This window comes from Pseudopodoces humilis, chromosome 3 (genome assembly GCF_049639895.1).
Source record: "Pseudopodoces humilis isolate 2021_Gansu_Grassland_sample_001 chromosome 3, ASM4963989v1, whole genome shotgun sequence".
Lineage (NCBI taxonomy): Eukaryota > Metazoa > Chordata > Aves > Passeriformes > Paridae > Pseudopodoces > Pseudopodoces humilis.
The window spans coordinates 43,710,312-43,731,176 of NC_142202.1; the positions used below are offsets into that span (position 1 = coordinate 43,710,312).

Here is a 20,865-nt window from a genome sequence, read left to right on the forward strand (position 1 = left end):
AGTATACAGCTTGCCTTCTAAGTAACATTTTAAGCTATGCATTCCTGTTTTGTTGCAATATCATTTTGATTCTGGTAAGAAATAAGCTCTCACGTCTCTATTTAATACTGGAAAGTAAATTAAATCTTAGTAGATTTAATCTTAGTGGATTTACAAAATGGAACCTCAACAACCAATGTGCCAGTGAAATACTGAAACTACCAAGGAACAGGCTAGTATGAAATGGGAAGGCATCTAGAGGAAAGTTTGCATCCTCCACTCTTGCCAAATACAGAAATACTTAGAAACTAAATCATTCACGTAATAGGAAAACAAAAACTAAAAAACTTCCCAGCTCTAGCTATGATCAACATCTAATAATTATAGACAAGACAACAGCAGCAGATCCTGAGTCTGGGCAATGGACATGTAGGAGGCACTTCACTGGAAATGTTTGCTTCCAGAGAAGGAATGAATTCCACTTGACAGACCACATATGTGGTAAACTGAAATATTTTTTAAAACATGAATCAGTATCAAAACCAGACGTATTCTGATTCAATTAATAAGCATATTTTATAACAATTGCATAAAGAAGGTACCAAGCCACAGAATAAAGCAAGTATGAATGATATACTACAAAGATTCATCCACAGAACACATGCAGACTCTTCTATCCTGCTTTTGTAAAGACATTTTTTATAAGGTGGCACAAACTAAAAGTGCTTGAAAAAACCCCAACCACTCACCTCCAGCCATCATAGAGACAGCCTGCAGAGAGGGTATGGGATACCATTAAGGCCTTTTTCCAGAGCCTGTGTCTTTCCAGTGCTATGAAACAAGGTAATTTGACAACATTCTGTAATTTAAACATAAATAAACATCTTTCACAGTGTTTACACTCTGCTTAGCTCTACTTCTGCTACCTAGAGAAGACAAATGAAAAAGAGGTTTTAGTAAAATCTTCACTGACCAGTATGCCAAACATAGCTGGGCAGTTTCTGGGCTGAACACTTCAAGGAAATACACCATGTTAAAAGGACAGAGCATCAAGGTGGCAACAACTGAATCTAAAAAATGGGGGTTGCTGTCTGCATGCAAATAAGCATGGTTTTCAAGGGCTGAAAAGAGGAAGGAAGTATATTCTAGTCCTAGCTGACACTTAGAAGTCAACAAGAGGAATAAGAACAACTAAATCTGTCACACAGAAAACCTAAGATGTGTATTAACATTTGAGACACAGAGTTGGAAGAAAGTGGGGAAAATAATTCCTTCCACCTCATCACCCATCTATTGATCTTATGGCCAGCACCAAGGGGTTAGCATGAGAAACTGATTTTTCTCACAAAAGAAAGATAAACAAACAAACAAATAAATAAATAACCCAGTTTAGTTAAGATTTTTTTCACTCAGCACTACAGTAAAAGATGAAAGAACAAACCCCCAAATAATTTCAAATCAACCAGAGGAGTGAAGCATTAAAACTACATCATCCACTTCACTTTGATATTTGCACAGAAAATAGATGAGGGACCGGGAAACCCAAAGCTTCCAACAATGAAATAATTGCTTTAGTACACAGTTCTAGAAGCTATGCATACAAGCTCATAGTACACACACACCTAAAACAATGGAGAATTTTTGTTTCCTGTGTGAACTTCATAACAAAAAAATACAAGGACAACAGGAATACACACATGGAGGTTCAAGGCAAAAATCATCCTGATTAAACACACTTCCCAACTACAACATAATTTCAGTATGCAGTTTGTCAATTTCTATATTTTCACAATTACTTCTTTAAAGAGACACTCTGCTAGCACAAAAAAAAAAAAAAACAGAAAACAAAAAAAAAGAAAGAAAATAAATTAAAAAATAGCCTTCATTTTGACTTTTTATCAATGGAAAATGTCAATCCAAACAACTCCTTTTAGTGGTCATAATGCTGTGATAGAGCAAATTTCCTTCCTACTTCATCCAGTAATATCATACTACATTAACCTGAAATCTATCATGGTTGCAAACACTAACCCATTTGATAAAAACAAAGTATTTCAATCACTTATTTCTCATTTAGGAACGCTGTTTCTAAGTCAAAGTATATCGAAAGCAAAGTAGGAGAGAACCTAATTTTACCTTACTAAATCCAAAAGTACTGTAAATTCTGTCTGTCCTGGAGACAAAGTTAGTCGAAATGCGTTCAGCTGTTATATAATCCACACTCTTTCTCCTGCTCAGACAAAGCTACCAACTGCCAAATATTATCTAATAATTAGTATATATAAAGCAAAAGGGCTGGACTATGCCCTCAGTTTATCTGTCCTTAGAAAATAGTTTTGAATTAAACCTGCAGCCCACTCCAAACTTCAAAATTCTAAAAAGAAGGCTTCCCAAAGAGAACAAAACAGGCAAAAAGAAAGAAATCTAAGAAAGAAATCTATTTACAGGTGTATCCTAAATTTCAAAAACACACAGGAAGAAATTTTTAAACATTCTGTTCTTAAAAAAAAATAAATCCTACTTCAGGGAAAGATGAAAATAGAGCCAAAAATCAAAGTCACATTCTTTGTATCTGGTTTCTAGAAATGATACAGCAATAACATCAATTCCCAAGTAAGAGAAATTAAGTAAATATCTGTGAATGGTGATTTGGAGCCAACAGAAAAATGAAAAAAGGAAAAGTAGAAATAGTCTAATCTGTCAGTCACCCAAACATAATTAACTGTTACCATAATTTACAATAACAAAAATCACTTTTCTATAATCTCCAATAGACATATGAGAAAAGGAAGGATGTCACATACTTATGACATGTCTAGACTTCTCCTTTCTTCTGAGGAGTTAGCATATATGTTTAACAAACAGCACACAAAATGGAAATATGTGTTCCCATCTCCATTAGAATCAGCCACTTCAAAAAATGCTTACAAATTTAGTTTATGTTTTGCAGAAAATTTTGTTGCTGCAGTGGACTTTGATCTTCAGCATTTGACAGCATGTAGCCCTACCATTCCTGAACTGTCCAAAGCAGTTAATTTCACTGGTCTTAAATATGACCAAAAAGCCTAAAGAAATTTCAGGAATAATGTTTTTCTTTTTTATTTATTTTTAAAGCATGATTTCTTTCCATCCATTTCTCCACTTCGTATTTGCAGTAAGATAAACCAGAGGAACTGTACACAAGCAGACACTAGATGAAGTGGAGGATCTGGGAAAAGTTTGTATTCCTCCTTCTCTCTCTTCACAGGCTGCCATGCAAGACAAAGTACACACTCCATTCACATGGAAGAATTTGACAAGGCAGCAAATCAGGTTACTAGGTTAAATGACAGGAGTGAGATGACAAAACAAAAGGAAAAAAAAAAAGCCTAACAGCTAAGAACTATGAATTATTTGAATTATATTCACAGCAAATGAATAGCTTTTTAGAGAACCATAAAAGATAATTAGAGTACTTGTGGAGTTTCTATTTCTGAAACTAGATGCTTCCACGCCTCTTGCCCCCTCCTCCCCCCTCAACTTTGCAAACAGACAGGTCTCAGAGTGTGTTGGTTAATAACCAGACCAGGTCAGCCTGCAAGAGATTATTTTAAGCTGTCTGCATTTTTTTCAATAGGAATGGATGTGACAGGCTACCCAAGAGAAGATCAAATATAACAAGAGGTCATCTGTAACATATTATCGATATTTTAAGACTAAAATTTACTGAATACAAAAACTTAGACCTTGCACAGACAGGGTAAAAAATATTACAGCAGAGCTAGTTTCACAAAATTCAAAGCTCTCATAGACTTCTTAGACAATCAATTTTGACCCTGAAAAATGGTTCTAAAACCTCATTAAATCTTTTCCCCTCCTAATTAACTGAGCCTGAAAAATATTCTGATGTCTACTGTCCTGCTACCTAAGCTCACTAGCCAAGGAATCAATGACCTGAGCATTTTCCCTACAACTTGATTAAGAAAGAGCTGCAGGTGACCTTGACTTAATCTTTTAATTAATGGAATTTATCAATATGTTCTAGCTTTTTTTCTGCTCATAAAATACACACCAGTTTCTTCCCTTTCCCTTGTGTTCTCAGAATCACACAGAATCTTCAAGGTTGGAAGGGACCACTGGAGATTTTTCTAACCCAACCCCCCTGCTCAAACTGAGTCAGATAGATTAAATATGACCAAAAAAACTAAAGAAATTTCAGGAATAATGTTTTTCTTTTTTATTTATTTTTAAAGCATGATTTCTTTCCATCCATTTCACTACCTCGTATTTGCAGTAAGGTAAGATTAGCTGCTCATGGCCATGTCCAGTCAGGTTTTAAATATCTTCAAGGATGGAGAATTCATAACCTCTCCTGTAAAACAGTTCCAGAGTGCAAGCACCCTCATAGCAGAAGCCTTTTCTATTGTTCAGATGGAATTTAATGTACTTCAAATTACACTCATGGCCTCTTGTCCTGGGCACCACTGAAAAAGGCCTGGTTCAATCCTCTTTTCACCCTCCCTCCAAGAATTTACAGACTGATGAGATCCTCCTGAGCCTTCTCTAGGCCAAAGAGTTCCATCTCACTCAGCATCTGACTGCATGAAAAATGTTCCAGTCCCTTAACCTTCTTTGTGCCCTGCACTGGATGTTCTCCAATATGTCCTTATCTCTCTCATACTGGGAAACCCAGAACTGCACACAGTATTCCAGGTGTGGCCTCATCAGTGCTGCCACAAGGACACTTTGCTGGCTTGTGTTCTGCTTGCTGTCCTCCCAGATCTCCAAGTCCTTTTCTGCAGTGCTGTTTGCAGGTGGCTGACCTCCAGTACATGTCAGCTCTTGGGGTCATTTCTCCCCAGCTGCAGGAATTGGCATTGTTGTTTTACAAAGTAGGAATGTTCTCCTCTGCCCACTCTTCATTTCATCGAGGCCCCTCTGGATGGCAGCCCAACAACCTGGGATATCAAACATTCCTCTTGGTTTTGTATCCTCAGGAAACTTGCTGAAGGTGTGCCCAGTCCCAGCAACAGGGTCACTGAACAAAGACATTAAGCAGCGTTGAACGCAGTGTCAGTCCCTAGAGTGCACCACTGACCTCCCACTGGAGCTAGTGCTGCTGTGATCACAAACCCTCTAAACCTTTCAGTCTATCTCACTGTCCATCTATCAAGGCCATATCCCCTCATCCACCAAGCCAGCTATCTCATCATAAAAGGTGGGTTAAGTAGGATTTTCTATGCTTCGATTCATGCTTACTACTCCCAGTCATATTCTCATCCTTTATGTATCTGGAAATACCTTCCAGGACGACTTGCTCTACCACCTTCACAGGGACAAGCAAGGCTTATTCATCTGTACTTCCCCAGACTCTCCACAGGCATAGACTTTTCTCCCATTCTCAGGAGCCTCTCCAAATTGCATGACCTTTTGAAGAAAATCAGGAGTGCCCTCACCACGACATCAGTCAGCTCCATCAGTATTCATGGGTGCATTCTACCAAGTCCCATGGACTTCTTTATGCTCAGTTTGTTCAAATATCCCTTAATTTCATCACCCTCCACTAAGGGTAAGTCTTCCTTGCTCCACACTGTCTGGGATTCCAGTCTTACTAGCAAAGACTGAAGTGAAAACTGTAGTGAAAATTACACTTGAACACTTCAGCCTTTTCTGTATGTTGTCACCAGATCCCCTACCCCACCATCAGTGGGCCCATGTTTTCCCTAGCATCCTTCTACTCCTTACGTAGTTGCAACAGGTTTTTTGCTGCCCTTCACATCCTGCACCAGCTCTAATTCCAGAATGGTTCTGGCTCCCCCTGAACTGCTTTTTTTTTTTCATTTTTTCATTTACCATGTTGTTCCATGTCCTGTTTCTCCAATTTTCTCTGAGAAGTCTCTCCTTCACTTACGCATAACTCTTTTTTCCAACTTTCTCACTCATCCTGCACAGTTCTACTACTAACAAGAAACAAGCTCATAGGACATGTTTTTGACCCATTCTGCAGTTTATCTTCAAAAGCATTCATGTTAATTCTTAATTATTTCAAATATTTTATTAGAAATCTTTTTCTGCACAAGCCAGAAACAAAGGATTTCAATTAAGATAATTTACTGTAATCCTTCACTTTTTATAAGACAATAATACACACATCGTTTTACTAAAATAAATTAGATTACATTAATTAAGGAATCAGGCCGGTGTGCATCCTTTCTTCCCTCCCTCCCAACAACTTTTTTTTCAAAATAAAAATTCTTTTTATTTGTTTATTAATGCATTTGTTATTTTTTCTTACATCTGTTTAGTTAGCACCAGTGGCACATCAGCCTCTTCCTCAAAGAGAAAATAAATACTACTTTTGGTGAGGGCTAGGGAAAGAAAGTTTAACACTAGCTTCTCCCAATTTTTTTTTAATTAGCTGTTTCTTTTCCTTCTAAGACTCATCACTCTCCAGTTCTTGATCCTAACTATCTTACCCAACCTGCCAATATTCCCTTTTTACCCCCCTATTCCCTCTCCAAAACAGCTAACCCAAAATGCACGTTGGCAAGCTCTTCCCATTCTACTAACATGCCTGTTATTTTACCTTGACTTTTATTTTGGAGGACCTCACTAATGCTTTTACAAGGAGTCAACTTGTGCTTCTTACTGTTATCTCTTCATTATTTAGAGTGATACAGCATTTGAAGAGGTGAGAGAGTCTTACTTCTTTCCAAGCTCCAGTAAGCTAAATGGAAAGATCCAAACAAACTAATAAATCTTTCCAGAATCGCAGACTTTGTGTAGCACAGGGCAGAGAGACACAGCATAGCACAGATATTTTTTTGGCTCACTGCCTTTAGGAATCTAAACAGCCCTCTCCCTGAACTGATCAATCCTGCCAGATTTATGGCAGCCAGAAGGGAACCAGACTGGGAAGACCAACTCTGCAGATTGGTATGATTTTTTGAACACAAAACAAACAACCCCATAGCATTACTCGTATTTTGTAGGATGTGAGACCCAGTAACTTTTAAGGAAAACATTGGTTGACTTACCCTAAGACCTTTCCACTCAGGTGGCAGGTGACAGAACTATTAAGATTATGGGCCATTCCAAAACTGAGGCACGCGTGCCTTGAAATATAAAGCAGCTTGATATTTTATTTATACCTAAGTGTTGGGGGCTACGTGTCCTTATTTTAGTTCTGGCTCATCACACTAAGTATATCCTAATTCTTCTTGCAGAGGAAATAAAGGATAACAATTTGGAGATTGAAAAGGTGTATTTGAGACATGAAACACCATACAGAATTATTGAATATATTACACTGCTATCGACAAAAATGGCAAAGTAGTTATTGTTCATTTACTGGTTAGAGCTAAAATTCCATCATCAATCCCTCATCACATCTGGAGTATTCTGTTCTGTATTCCCCCAGTACAAGAATGACATGGAACTACAGGAGCAAATCCAGGGAAGCACCACTAAAATGTTTGAGGGATCAAAGCATCTTTCACATGAGGAACGGCTTAGGGGGCTGGGGCTGCTCATCCTGAAGAAGAGAAAGCTCAGAAGGGGTCTGTCTCACCCAATGCCTAACTGGGGGCATGAAAGGGAGCCAGACTCTCCTCATGAGTGTTCAGTGTAAGGAAAGAGGGAAATAAGACAGGAAATGCATGAAACATTTTCCTAAACATAGGAAAATACTCTTTGGCTGTGAGAGTCAGACAACAGAACAGGTTGCCCAGACAGGTTGTGGAGTTTCCACACTTGAAGATAGTTGAAATCCAACTGGCCTTGAACTTGGGCAGGGATGGTTGACTATGTGATCTCAAGAGGGACCTCTCCATTTCAGCAATTCTGCGATTTGTCTAATATAGTTCAGCTTCTGAAAAGAGTTTTCTTTGCACCAAATGCACACCACATTTTCTGTGAAAAAGTTGTATCATGTCACACATGTATTATCAGATCAAACCTACTGCTATACATTTTTTGTTTGCATTAGTTTCTGAATATATGATATGTTTATGCCCAAACTACATTCTTCTATCCATGCCCATATCACAACTCTCAACATACACAAACTGTCAATAGATGATGTTTTCATTAACTCACAAAAATACATAAAGCCTTTAGACACCAGGTTATTCCCAGAGCACAAAAATACTTCCAAAATACCAAACTATAGGATCACATTGGTTGTCCTAGATACACGTGTCCCTATGAAATATCTATCAAAATTATTAGATATTCTTAAATATATATTAAAATAATTATTAATTAATAAATTATAATGTTAAGTTATAAAATTATTAAACATCTATAAAATTATTAAAGTCTCAGTAGCTAGTAGTTCAGCCTATGAGTAACTGGAGGCAAAAAGGGACAGGTTTAGTTTTAAATTGATTTATTATTATGAAAAGGAAACATGCCTCTGGATGCAAAATGAAGACTAAATGCTGTATTTAGGTTTACTGATTCTGTATCTACATCATATATTTGGACACATCCTCCCAATGAAAACATCACCCACAAAGCTGATGATGACTTCAGCAAATGTGATAAGTTTATCACTTGAATCTGACATGCATATATTCTACTGGATGTACAGCCTCCAATTTCTTTATTTGTTCCTCTGCCTTAACAGTACGTCTGCAGTGTAATGTAGGCAGCCGTGCAGTTGCAACAGCTGAACAACCTCATGTAAGTAATTCAGATTCCTTTTAAAATAATTGAAATTGTAAACACTTTTCAAACATTTGGTTTTGTGTAACCAATTTTAGAATACATCTGAAAAAGAAATTTCAAACGTTTTACTTTTTAGTGTTACCATTCTTTAATAAATGATTCACTATTTAACTCTGGAGATAAAGCTGCTATCAGTTTTCTACCACTAAAATAATTTCCCTCCTATCTTCTTATGTCTGTACTTATGATAAGAAAGAGCAAATAAACTTTTATAGTCTACAAAATTACATGTTTCAAAGTCAGGATTATCAAACCTGCTAATCAGTACCATGGCTACCATAATCATAAACTACATCAAAAGAATTATTTTGACATAAACGTTTTTTCAGGATTATTAAAACCCAAAGAAAAAAAATTAATGTGTATTTAGTTCAGGGGTGAGCACACCATAAGTTTCTTCTCCCATCTTAAACAGCAATATTCCTTGTATTAAATACCTTTCAAATTATGAAAGAAAAGCAATGCAATTTATTAAAGATTAGACATATATAACCATCATTCTTTTTTGCAGCATTATTATATATAACACCTATTACTCTAAACCATAGAAAGAGGGCAAAATATACAATATATATCTTTCAGCTTCTTCCAGATTTCTTTAAACAGCTACTATGCATCGGTCAACTATACAGTCAAAAGATAAAGCAAGGGCAATACTAGAAGTGGTTAGCACACAATTTTAGACTAAAAATACTTGTGTTAAGTTCTCTTTTACTACATTAGCATTATTCAAATGAAGATATTATTGACAACACACAATGCAAAATACGCTACAGTATTGTCCTCTCAGTCTAGAGAGGCAAAAGCACATTGTTTATATGAAAAGTAGTAGATAAGATTTTCAGAGATATGTTCTACTCTGCCATTAATAAAGCAGAGCTTCATCAAGCTCAGTAACATGGGAGTCTTGTGATCTTATTCTGTATTACAGAACTGACCATTAATTGAAGAAATGGAGTCTCAGACGAGAAGGGGAAAAAACCTATTAACCTGATGTGAGCAAAGGGAGCCACTTAAAATCTGATAAACAACAACATCGCTATTGAGTATCCACCTAGTTTAACTGCTGTAGCACATGAAGGGCCCAGGGGCTCAGGTGGCTGGACACAAAGTTCAATCTCTCCTCCTGCATCAAAGCATATGGCAAGCATGGCAAGGAGGATCAATTATTCAGACTGTCCTAAATCTATGATGCTTTGAATACGTTGACAAAAAGCAGTTATCTTACTTCATACAAATCTCTGAGCACATAATAAATTTAAGATAATTTTTTTTTAAATTCTTGTTTCAGAATCTTTTTTGTCCTTGAAACAATATGTAGTTTGAAATGAAGTTAGAAGTTTTACTGGTTTCAGAAATATGATAGAAACAGATAACTACTATGCTGAATGTCTTCAGATTACAGATTGTGTTCAGCCAACATGAAGTATTTCTAAGCCTGAGCCATACCCCTACAATTAAAACCAATCCAGTTGAACTAGATCAAGGAGTTTGTAGAGATAGGAGGCATAGAATGGTAACTGCAGCTCCCAATTCCAGGTGCAGAAAATATCTATATGTCATGATTTTTGGCAATTGGAGGGATTGTCCACAAGTAGCTAAATTAGCACTTACAAAGTGTTTATTTCTGGTCATAGCAGCTCTTCTCCAGAAGACAACCAAGCTAAGAATTTCCAAATCACCAAAACACTGATTTTATATTTGACTTATCTAATGCATTACAGAACACAATAATCCTTCTGTACAATAACAGCTCTATAATATTGATTGTACCGTACAGTTCAACGTTAATGAGAGGCAATCTGCCAAGTTACAGATTTAAAAAAATAGGCTGAGCTTCCCCTGAAGACAGGTTTTGTTCAGCCTGAAGACAGGGGAGATCTTGTAGCAGCCTTTCAGTAGGCAAAGGGGGTTACAGGAGTGCCAGAGAGGGACTTTCTACAAGGACATGCAGTGATGGGACAAGGGGAGATGGCTCCAAACTGAAAGAGGGCAGGTCTAGACTGGATACTAAGAAGAAATTCCTTATTGTGAGGGTGGTGGAACACTGGAACAGGTCATCCTGAGAAGCTGTGAAAGACCAGGTTGAACGGAGCTACTGGAAAATGTCCTGCCTATGACAGGGAGGGTGGAATGCGATGATCTTAAAGGTCCCTTCCTACCCAAAGCATTCTTTATTCATTTGTACACCAAGCCATACAAGTTATGTTACGGTTTTTTAGGGTGCTTTAGGCATCCCAAGGAAATACAGTGTGTGAGATGTCAAACACCAAGAAAGACAGCAGCACTTTTTACTTAAAAGGCAGGGTAGTACTACAAACATAGCAAAACCATATTTGCCACCAGTTAGAAATTATGCTTACCTTTGACTAGAAGAGTTCACAAAGGATGCCAGCTTCAGTCACTTTTTTTCTGATATCAACAAAATGGAGATACCTGCAAGTCAAATGAGAAAGGTTTATTGTTTTTGGTTTTAGGTGAACATGTCCCCTTATGATATTAAGGGATAAGTAAAAAAACAAACCTGAAATAAACACTAGTGTAAAATGAAAATCTAGTCATTTCTACATGCAAATAAAATATCAAGAACAACTCCCTGGCTCTAAAAATCAGCACAGTTTCGTATGCATGTGTTGCAACAGAGAATTTAAAGGTGTCATCTTTGCAAGTTCCTGGCAGTAACTAGAAAAAAAGCGTTTCTAAGGCAAAAGGTCATGAGCCAGAAGGTGCTGAACCAACAGACTCTTTCATTATGGCTCTATTTCCAAGGTTATCATAAAGGGTCCACAGCTATCCCTAGGAGTGTACTGTAAAAACCAAGTAGCATAATGATTTTTTCAATTACAAGGATGAGAAAAAGTCATGAAGTTCCATAAAAAGTTTTGAGAGAAAAGAGTAGCGAGTAGATCCAAAAGGTTTAGAAATATGCTCTGGGATTCTGTGGGATGACTTACAGCCAAGAAAGCATCTAACACTGCAAAATTTACATTTGACAATTTGATATTTGCTTCTCAATGAAGGTAAATAAAAGCATATGTAAAATAAAAATACTTTAGCTAGGTCTGTCTGATCAATGTTAGAAAGAGATAAATATTAAAACTATCAAGTACCAGCAAGGCAATTTGGCTATTTTATATCTGAGCTAGCAAAGTTTCAAAAGGAATTTGTTTTACCATGATCTCAGATGGTAAAATCTGGCTTGAAAATACACAATGTTATATTCATACTGAAAGAAAGGAAAAAGAACACACACACAGCAGGAACAGATGTTATTTCCTGTACTAAATCACCACCATAAGGACAAAAATAATTCTAATAGGTATTTTACAGAATAGTGCACACAATGGAAAAGAACACAAAGCCTCAGAATCCTGCGTCAGTTGCATATCTAGGTATTATAGACATCAGTAACATAAACAAACAAAAAGCCTATGCAGATGGAATGCAGGACAGTTCCTCGTTCTAGGTCTAGACAAAATTAGGCAACCACTTAAGTCTACCTTCATCAATATGCTCTCACTAGCAAAAAAAAAAAAAATACAGAAACCCAACTCCTGGTGTAGGTACAATCCAAAATTTGAGCAAACACCTTGGCCAGTGCAGTTGTCATGGGAGAGCTAAAAAAAGCCCTAAACTCTATCAGTAGTGCTGACCAGTATGATGAGGTAACTAATCTGTTTGCCAACAGAAGACGCAATTAAAAACCCCCATGATATTAAACAGAAATTCTTCATTCCCAACCTAAAAATTACATCTGATGAAGATAAATTTCACACATAAAACTCACTCCAGTAAAATTTGAAACTAAAGCCATAGTAAATACTGAAAGGCAACAGTAAAACCATGAGAAGAAAGCAACTGCAAAAATGGAAAACAGTTTTTCTTAGAACGTCTACGGAATCTGGTCCATTTTCCAACAGAAACTGCTTCCAGTTTTCTATAAATAAGGTTATGAGAATATTATAATTATTAGCATTGTCGTTCTCACAAAAAAACCCAAACTAATCTTGTATTCAAATCACTGGAAAAGCAAGCTTCAAAATATCTGTCTCAAAGACAATTTTTAAATTGTCTGCTTATGGGAGCAGAAAGTGGAATCAATTGATCCTCAAAGTAGGATTTAGAGGATTATGTTGCTCTTTTGTGAGGCAGCCAAATGGGAAAACACTAGGCCTTGTCCACATACTAATTTTTCTCTTTAATCCAAAGTTCTTATACAGAACACTGAATCAGGAAAAGAATTTAAGAATTGAGAAGAAATAGAATGTTATATAGTCCAAAACTAATTTATTATCTCACAGTAGTCAAAAGTTTTCTTTATAACATCTTGCCCCTACATTCATAAAGCTCATAAAATTTTGAGTAATGTATGTTCCTTTAAACTCACATAAAGTAACAAATTACAAATCAGAGATAATGATGCCTATTTTCTTTCATGTACTTCAAAAGTTATTTGTAGTACTGGACATCCTAAAATTGCTGTGCATTAGGTGACTATCACAGATCTGGTTTTTTCTGGGCATCTCATGTTTTACTACTCATGGAGTCACATCTGGGTTGCTTTATTCTCCAGGATGGAATAAAAATGGATTTTATTTGTTGGTTCTTAACCTTTATGTGAATGTCCACTGCAATTCAAAACCAGTACCTTGTTTCTACAGGAGTTGTCACTAAGGAAGTCAAGTTGGCCAAAGACAAGGCAAAGAAGAGCTCACATCAAAAGATACCTGAAATGCAGGTAGAAATAATTCCTGCATGGGAAAGTCAATCCTTGTTAGTAGTCCTGTTTGGCAAAAAGTAAGACATTCATAACTGTGGCCTGCCATATACTGCACCTCATTTTCAACTACAAGGAAACTATTTTTCTGCATGATTATATGGTATTATTTATGTCCCAATCTTTTAATATTTTCTATTCCTATTTTGTTGTTGTAGGAAAAGCAGAAAGATAGAATAATATCAGTACAAGATCTCTCATTTTCACTGGACAAGTTTTCTTTCTATACCCAAAAAGTTTTGTCTATTTAGAAGAAATTGATTCCAGAAAAATGGGCAAAGAGGCAGCATCCTCATCAGGAAAGCCTAGTTCCAAGCAGCTTTTTAGTGCTCCAAAACACTGTACAGATGGTCACTGCCAAGGTTATCTCCACAGCAAGTTCAGTATGTCCAGAATATCAACCTGACACAGTCAATCTACCCAGTAAGTCTGATGTACCCTGGACACACTTGATTTACAATGTAGGAGCTGTATTTTTGATGGGATACGCAAGGAAAAAAATAAATCCCAAAAAGCTAGCTAACACCTTGTCAAGTCATTTGTTCTAGACTGTGGGAAGCTATTGACATTTTTGTCTTCAACACTCCAAACTTCCAAGGAGAAACTTTACACTCTCCTCTACACCTAGACCAAGTCTTGTTCATGACTACAGTAGCCCTTTTGGTAACGCCCTGCCTTGAACAAAGAATTAGAAAACTACAGAGAGAAAGCAAACCAGCAGACTGACAATTCTATCCTAGAAAAACACAACCCCAAATACAGGCAGCAAAGGAATCATTATTTTTCTTCTGCTGGGACAAAGACACTCTCTTTTCACCAAGACATGCCAAATGATACACCACTCTCAGCTGCCTTTTACAAACACAGATGCACATACCCAGGAACACCTAGACATTAGAATTTCTGTGTGAGGAACTGAATCCATCATGCAAGATAAACAACCCCATCATTTCTTTAACAGCTAATACTGCTATTAAAGCTTTTTTTATTTAAGTATCCTTTTTACAAAAAAGGATATCAGTATCTATTAAGCACACAAGATTCTTTACTTTCTTCTTTCCCATACTTAAAACTGCCTTTTCATGATATTCAAGTACTAGGAATCTTGAACTTAATATATGGAGCAAAAGAAATTACAAAAACTGCTACAATGAATTTCCATTTTCAAGTATGACTTAAGTACAAGAACTGCAGATAAAAGTGATACAACTAATGACAAGATTTTTCTCTGCTCAATTTTCCCTGCTCAATTTTATTGGCAAAGCTATCATCAGTCCTATCATCTTATACACCCAAGGTTTCAAGAAAGCTGTATTATTCCATAATGCTTAGGCAGAGTTTAGAGTTAAATAACTCATCCACAATTCTTACTGGTGATAAAGACTCTTGCTGGTGCTACAGAAGGTAAATGAAAATCTAATAGCTATTCACAGAAATTAATTTTATAACACAGGCAAGAATAAGACTGCCTTGTTCACACCAGAATTGTAGTTAATATATTTCATATGTGAAGCAGAACTTTGAAAATATATACACTCTACAAGTACACTGGAAACCATTACTTCCATGAACAATCCAATTATAACACTTGTCGAGCAGAGACAATCGTATTTCAAAGAGACAGATGAAAAACAGATGTGCAAAAGTAACTTGAACATCTATCTAGAAGTACAAGTATCAAAACCACTTGTTTATAAATAAAAGCCATACTGCATAAGCTCTTAGTGTAGTCGCTCTCTGATCTAGTTCTTACAATGACCACAGGTTACACAAAGGATTTGGGATCAAACCACAGCACTCCATGTCCTAGGTCCTGCTTTGATTTCAGCAACTAAATGGGGGCATCCAGCAATTTATAGGGTCAAGACTGAAGTGATTACATGTATTTTGCCATGCATTTCCTCTGCAAGCACTAAACTCAATTTAACTCCATATAACTTTCCATATTCCCAACACAATAGACTGATCCCTGTAAAGGCCTTTTCCTTCCTTTCATATAGAAAATATCCTGTAAATAGCTTATTTCCCACTCTCTAAGTGTCTCCTTTTGTTTACAGGAAGGAAAGGGAACAGAAATCTTGCCATAAAACAGTGAGAGCTAAAAAGTTCTGTTTCACTTCCTACTGTGCAGGTGTTTCATACAAGAAATCTATTTTAATTCTTCATTTCAGGGAGAAAACATGCTGCTTCTTTTTGAAATACAGACTGAGAAATAGAAAACAATAAGGTTAAGGAAGTAGAAGCATGCTTTACTGTGAAACAAAACAAAGATATACAATAACCATTGCTACAAAACTTGTGAAATCCCTGGCTTTGGACACCACAATTATTTTACACGTTGACTTGTAAATTGGGTTTTCCTTCTAAATCCTTAAGTTCTTTCTTAATTTTTTGCTGCCCAGATAAACGTGTAGAGATCAATGTTCCAGACTGACCAAGAAAAAACTAAAATCCAAACTCCAAAGAAACACAAACAACAATACCAAACTCCTCCCTTATTTGACAAAGTAATTGATTTTAATACCAATGGTGCCCACAATGTTACAACATCCATTTCAAACCCAAAATGGAATTCCCCAGCAACAGATTCTTCTTGAACTGCATATTCTAAACCAAAACGACAACGACAATGACAAATAACTTGTGTTGGTTCAAGATGCATGTCATCTCCGTTTTTACACTTGTTTTTCAGTTTCAGAAACACCAACATCCATCACAGTAAGAATTACATTCATCTCTCTAAGATCTGTAATTCTCTATTGCCCAGTGGTGTGTGGAAAATTCAAATTCTAAAAGAAGTCAAGCACATGAGGGCACTAATCATCTTGTAGGCCACACACATCACCCGGTTCAAAAGGAAATGAGGAGAACTTCATTACATAATATCACAGCACACCTGTCACAAATGCTGTCACAATATAAAACTATATGAAATATAAAACTATTAACACAAGGTTGTATTTGCCTGTCTGTGGAAGGGACATCTTATTTGATCCAGGCTGGCTGAACCTCACCAGCTACAGGTCAGATAAAAGACATTTCCCCATCACAGTGAACACTGTTCCTAATTCTACATACTAGTCCCTGTAGAGGCAGCAAAGGAGGGATGCCTTCCCAGTGGATGCACTTCCAAACTGTTCTAGCTGAGCAGCACAGGGAACAACATTAATTTATCAGGGAGCACGCTGCCCAAACACCCACTTCATATCTTAAAGCAACAGAAAGCCAGCTGGAAGGATTGGATGGGCCAAGACAGATTGATACTAATCACCACTGTTTCAATCAAAGCACTTCCAGTGAAACATGCAATTACTTGGAGTTTGTTAAAAGCAGCTTTCCATACTTTGTGATCAGCTACCTGGGATAACAAATTACATCACTGCACTGTGGATACTTAAAGAAAGACTTGCTAATTAAGTACAATTAATTACACAGCAGCGCTAATTTGAAAAGCAATATCCATTCATCTTTTGTCTGCTTAAGTCTCAGATTGACTGCTGAGAAGAATTGTTTATAGAACCTGCAATTTCAGATGATCCTTTCTCTGAGAAAGATAACAAAGAGCACTTGCTAAGATACACATAAGGTGAACAGTAAATGTACACTACTGACACACTCTCTAATATAAGTAACAGCATAAACAGGTCTGTCCTTAGGCCATCAGAATTTTCTTACATACACTCAAATGCAACTATAGCTTCATCCTGAATGTAACAAAAAAATCAACTAACCCTGCTCAGACCTGGAAGAGTTCTATCACATTCAGAATATAACCCCGAGTAAAGAACATTCTTTATTATCAAAACAGGAAAGGTAAGTTTGAGATAGCTTTATCTTTTGAACTGGCTTTTTAACTGGGAAAGGATCTGTGCTTTAAATCAAAATTGTTTTGTCAGAAATGAAGAGAACACCCTACAATGCCCATCATTTCCATGGATGTCTTTTTACTTGCAAAAAATCTGCAATTATTATGGAATGTAAGTATCTTTAATAAAAGGTAATAAACATAGAGCTTAATCTTTATCATTAATATTTTCAACATGACACTCCACACACTGCTATCCACATATATAATGTGAACACCATCTTCATTCCCACCTTTATTTTTCTCCTATGAAACCATGTTCAGCTCCAGGCATCGTTTTCTCTCTTTGCAATACCTCATTTTGACAGCACAGCAAAAGCATGTAATAACCAAGATCACAAAGAAAGCACGAAACAATATCCATCCTGGCACTACCAAATATCACGTTTGGACCACAAATTATGGAAAATACAAGAGATGAGAGAGATTAAATAGTATAGCTATTTTCAGGAATAGCTCAACATTTAGCCCTAATATTATTTTTTTTTTCTTTTTGTTTGTCTGGTGTTTGTTTGTTTGTTTTAATTTTAACTTTGTATTATGCCAGACTTCATCACGGAAGAGATAAAGGGCTTAAATGTGAGTAGTCTGGTATAACCACAGCAAAGTTGAGTACCATCCCTCACAATGAAAGACAGGGGCTCTTCCCTGCATTTTCAGAGTACAGCAGTAAGACATTTGCAGTACTTTTGATACCACCTGATCACAAAAAATTACAAACCTCATGAAAATAAGTATGCTGAAAATATTAACTATAAAGGACAATTATCAGCCTGGAACTGAAGTTACTAAACAAGGCAGAAGTTATTGACTATCCACAGAAAAGCGGATTTAAAAAAAATCAACTGGATGATGAGGTAGCACCTGACTATTTCAATTAAAGATAAGTGGAACATGGCAACTGACTTATGGCAGCAGCTCAAAAGCAGGAAAGATATACAAAAATTACAAGTAGTAAAATGGGTGTGAAAAAAACCTGTAACTAAATCAGTGTTGTAAATGCTATTCAAGGAAACAAGATGAATACTTATTTATATTGCTTCCATAGGTCTGCTTCATATTTTATTTATCACTGACATTTGTCTGGGGTAGAAAAAATACTTTTTGTCATTTTTGAGTAGAAAGCAAGATATTAAGTACTATGGAAAAAACCAAAGCATTTCTTTATCAGCTCTGTTTTCCTCAAGCATGAAAAGTAAGATGATTTTCAAATACAATCAGTGGAGAGGTATTTTTTTATTATTACTTTCTCTCAAAAATTAGAGTTTTGTGAATATAATTTGTAAATGCCTTAATGCTTGTAGAATATGCTTTTTGACAGTGTCGCTTGCTTTTTCAAACACACATGTGAACCACAGTCATTTTAGAATGAGGTAATAAAGGAAAAGGGCTGAAGGATGAACAAAAACCTAATTAGTTTAAGTTTTGGAGTGGCTGAGCAACACTTCTGGAAGTCATGCAGTCCAGTCTTCTGCTCAGAGGAGGACTCTCACCAACACTGGAGATGGTCAGGCATGGCTGGGTCTTGCTGAGCCTTCAAGACCTCCAGGGATGGAAAATTCAGCTGCATCACCAGTCAGTGTGTTCTGGGCCTGCACTGACTGACCCCCTGGCCATGAGCGTTCTTCCTCACGTCGGACCCAAACACCCCACATCAGAGCTGTGGCCAATCTGGTGACAGCAGAAAAAATTCACCTCCATCGTTTTTTGGAACTACCCTCAAGCACCTATGGGATACCCCTTAGGTCACTCAGTAGCTGCTGCTTTGTCAGAGTGGGAGAGCCTAGCTCTGCCAGCTTCTCCTGCCAGCTCGTTTGCTCCAAGCAAGGGCCTTCTATCCTTCTTGGTACTCTTCAGTTTCTCAACATCCCTCTTGAAATGCAGGGAGCAAAATTAGTTATTTAACATAAATCGAGATCTTTAACATTTCATCCAGCTCTCCTTCTGAAATATCCAGTAATGTAAACCAAGTAGTTTGCAGAATTTTGAAATTAATTTTTCATTCAATTATAGCCTCACAGTATTTTCCTTACACAGGGAATTTATGCATTTGAAAAATCATACTAAATATTCTGGAGTCCTCTTTCAACCTTAACTGAAACAACACTGAAAAGATTGGCAATGCCCAGAACTGCATTTGAATGTCTCTCATTTCCCTCAGATTGTCAGAGGCAAAAATATTATAACTGGTCATCAAATTCATTCCAAGAACATGAGTCTCATAGTTTACTACCATTGCTTTTTATAGTCAAAACTCTTTGCATGGTGTTTAAGGCCAGATTAAACACACACAACACAAAATTAAGAGGAATATACAAGGCAAATACACAACAGAAGAGAAAGAATTAACAGAGATTCTTTCAAGTTCTACCAAGACCTGAGCTTGTGTATGTACACTGTAACATACTGTAACAAGAACATTATCCCTCTTAGGCCAAGAGGGCCTAATTTGGAAGCAGCCCAAAACTTCCAGCATCCCAAACAACATTAATCTATATTCACAGATGAACAGGATCTGGTGACAGATTTTTGGGTACATGTTTATTCTAATGTCACGGAAGTCTTTAAAACACTTTGCCATAGACTAAAATCATTTAAGCCATTAAGTGAACTGGAAAAAACACCTTTTTTTGAAGGCTGTAACACCAGATGTTTCAGGATGTGGTAGCTGCCTCATATTAAAAAAAATGGAAGCCCATTACAGTGTAAATTTTATATAACAACTTTGATTTGAATAAACATTTTTGGGAAGTTGGAATAGGACCACAGATTTTTACATGTTGTAAAAAATTATAAATTAATTCTTCTTTGATTACTTTTGACTAAGGAAACATTTTCTCTAAATTTTAGATTCCCATTGCAACTAGAGTCCAATATACCTACAGTACAGACTAGGTAGGGTATACTCTGTTTGCCTTAACAAAAAAATAAAAAAAAATTTGTTCACCACCCTTTCACTCATCCAAAGCTCCTGAACTGTTACTAAATAAATAATTGATATAACCTGTAGCAGGGCAGGAGAGGTTGTTGGTTTTGGTTGGGGTTTTGTGTTTTGTTTTGTTCCTCTTCCTCCCCATCTCCCCATCTCCCTGATACTGGTGCAGAGAAGTCTCCTTCACAAAGCATTTCAAATGTGGGCAACTACAGTTACCAACTCTACTGCTGTTTCCCAAACCTTTGCTCTTTACTGAATGGCAAAACCAAAGCTAGCTTAAAACTAGAGCTTAGTCTCTGGTCAGGATTACCTTGTTTTGATTCCTTTTCCATTTATGTTTGGCATATACTTTTTCTCTTCTATTAGAAAAAAATAAAAAATCACCAGAGACTTTTGACTGCACAAATTTTCCAGCTTAAATTCTTAAGGTCATTGCTCTTGCAGATGAGACTTCAGTAACTAATTTCAAATATGGCACAGTTTGTATGGTTCTGAACAAAAAACACAGTTAGTATTTCAGACATGCCTAAATTTGCAAGCCTGCCAATCAAACTAGAAGCCTCCCAAAGGCACTACTGCACAGGAAGAGAGATGAGGAGA

The 20,865-nt window shown here is 36.7% G+C and overlaps 1 protein-coding gene across 3 annotated transcripts in view; it reads right to left on the reverse strand.

The window, feature by feature from the left end:
- SIPA1L2 (signal induced proliferation associated 1 like 2) overlaps positions 1 to 20,865 on the reverse strand; it is a 127,020-nt gene that overhangs the window by 89,783 nt on the left and 16,372 nt on the right. For all 3 annotated transcript variants that reach the window (XM_014263642.2, XM_014263641.2, XM_088052883.1), the window contains exon 2: positions 11,052 to 11,124. The gene's annotated coding sequence lies outside the window, so the exon portion shown is untranslated. The remainder of the gene's footprint in view (positions 1 to 11,051; positions 11,125 to 20,865) is intronic.